The sequence below is a fragment of the Mastomys coucha genome, unplaced genomic scaffold, assembly GCF_008632895.1.
Source record: "Mastomys coucha isolate ucsf_1 unplaced genomic scaffold, UCSF_Mcou_1 pScaffold3, whole genome shotgun sequence".
Taxonomy (NCBI): Eukaryota; Metazoa; Chordata; class Mammalia; order Rodentia; family Muridae; genus Mastomys; species Mastomys coucha.
The window spans coordinates 28,273,584-28,276,316 of NW_022196909.1; the positions used below are offsets into that span (position 1 = coordinate 28,273,584).

The following is a 2,733-nucleotide window of genomic DNA, read 5'->3' on the forward strand; positions in this document are numbered from 1 at the left end:
AAAAAAAAAAAGAAAAAAAAATTAAGAGAAAAACTAAAAAGGCCCAAAAAAGGGGTAAGGAATATTAAAGAAATATATAGTGATGAGGACTGGATTTTTAGAGGGTGTCGCTCATTGCAAAAAAAAAATATTTTTATTAATAGGAAGTCTTATATGATGGACATCACTGTCCATCACTACTTATCCTGTGCTTCATGAGGGAGCTGATTTTTGTTTCCTATTTTGTCATTAGGTTTAGTTTCTTTAAGACAGGGTCTCATGAGGCCTAGCCTGGCCTTGAACTTGCTTTGTAGCCGAGAACCACCTTGAACCCCTGATCCTCCTGCTTCAACCCCCCAAGTGCTAAGATCACAGGTGTGTACTTTTGTACCTGCCTAAAACATGTGTTGTTTCATGTCTGCAGTTTGTGTAACTAAAGACTACCCTTTGCAGGTGCCATGCCAGCTGACTCAATTCCAGCCAAAGAAGGCATTTCAAAGGGCTTCTAATGCCGAGACTGGGACTTCTGCCCATTTGCTCTTCCTGCTCCTGAAGTAACTATGCAATATCTAGACCATCAGACATCTTGCCCATGGAGAGGCCTCAGGGAACATATGCTGGTGAAGGCAGAGCACAGAAAGAGACTCATTCTTCAAATAAAGTCTTCTCTGTTTAGCCTGTTACTTCAGGTTTTCAGTAACACAAAGCTCCACATCTTAGATGGCCCACCCTGACACAGCCCCTGCATGAGAAAACACCCTACAGAAAAGGCAGACCCTAAGGGAATAGTTTGGTTTACCCATCCTCCAACACCCATCTCTGAGAATCACACCCCAATAAAAAAATCAAGAGACAGAGTTGAAAACTGGAATTCTATGTGAGACCTCTACATGGGTGCTGGGCACAAACCACTCCCTACAGATAAATATATGGGGTTTTTGTTTGTTTGTTTAAAAAACACAGATGACATCAACCTCTGACCTCCACATGCACACACGAGTTCATGTGCACCTGTATACACACACACACACTCACACACACACACACAAACAAAGAGGAAAACGGGAACACCATCCTTTTTCTAGCTCCTTGCCCCACTCCCACTTCCAGAGCCCATTTCACCTGCTCCTGGGTCCTTATCTCTAGTGGCCTGTGACTAACATCTCTGAAGAAAGACAAGAATTGAAGCCTGGCCTATTCACCTTTCACAGCCCTCTGCCTGTGCGGCTTCCCAAGCCACATCCTAGGAATGTGTCTTTGGGAACTGGTCCTCCGTCTCCACTCAAGGCTGCCTCCTGAACGAACTCTTTCTCTTCTGGAAATCCATCGTCGCAGTGGGCCTCACATTGTGTGGTGAGCACCTGTGCCTGGTTTGATAACCAAAGTAACTAATGGGAATGGCATCCCTTGAACCTCTCACCAGCTCCACTGAAGGACAAAGTGCGGGACCTGATGCTGCGTGTTTGCTTGCTGGCTGTCCTAGTTAGCGTTTCTATTGCTGCGACAAAATGCCATGACCAAAAAGCAAGTTTGGGAGGAAAGGGTTAAACTGGCTCATACTTCCTCATCATTGTTCATCACCAAAGGAAGTCAGGACAGGAACTCAATCAGGACAGGAACTCAATCAGGGCAGGAGCTGATGTAGAAGCCATAGAGGGGTGCTGCTTACTGGCTTGCTCAGCCTGCTTTCATATAGAATCTATGACTACCAGCCCAGGGATCGCACCACTCATGGTGGGCTCCCTTCCACATTGATCATTTATTGAGAAAATGCCTTACAGCTGGATCTCATGGAGGCGTTTCCTCAACTGAGTCTTCTTTCTCTCTGATGACTCTCGCTGTGTCAAATTGACACACAAAACCAGACAATAAACTGACATTAAGGGTTTATATAGTTATAAATAAAATTCTATCACTATCTGTAATATACACTATGACTAGCTATAACAGATGCAGATGAACAACAACACGCTAAGGTACTTGCTTGGCTGCAGGTGTACAGAACACGGGGCGTGGCTGGGGCATGGCTCTGCCACGGGCTCTGCAGAGAATCGAGATCCTAGGCCGAGTCGGAAGACCAAGGCTTCTTGCATTCCATCATAGACATAGAAGTCATGCCGTTTTATACTGCATATTCGGCATTAGCAAAGAACTATCTAAATAAACTGAAGGGTTTCTCTAATGAACATACAAGCTGGTGCAGAGACACACAAGGACATAAGAATGGACTGTGGATTGTCAGGTACAGCCAAGCAGTGGTAGCGGATGCCTTTAATCCCAGCACTTGGGAGGCAGAGACAGAGGCAGAGGCAGGCAGATTTTTGAGTTCAAGGCCAGCCTGGTCTACAGAGATCCAGGACAGTCAGGGCTACACAGAGAAACCTGGTCTCTCTCTCAAAAAAACAAAACAAAACAAAACAAAAACAAACAAACAAAACCAAAAACCAAAACAAAAAACCAAAAGGAAAAGAAAAGATTGTCAGGTACAAGAGTGTTCTATTCTGGGATGGAGAACTCTAACATTAGAAAGATGTTTTCTGAACTCAGGTGCCGAGTCGCTGGGGGGTGGGGGTGGGGTGGGGTAGGGTGGAAGGAATGTTAATACTGATAAAGACAGTAGAAGTGTGGTCATGATGATGCAGAGATGCCCATTCTGCATTACCCTCAATGTACATTTTCTTACTTGGAATTAGTTTTTTTTGGGTTTTTCTTGTTTTTGCTTTTTTTGTTTTTGTTTTTGTTTTTTTTTTTTTT

At 44.2% G+C, this 2,733-nt stretch overlaps 1 protein-coding gene across 1 annotated transcript in view; it reads right to left on the reverse strand.

Annotated features, from left to right (window-relative positions):
* Positions 1 to 2,733, reverse strand: part of Mypn (myopalladin) — a 90,095-nt gene that overhangs the window by 24,339 nt on the left and 63,023 nt on the right. The gene's annotated exons all lie outside the window — the stretch shown is intronic.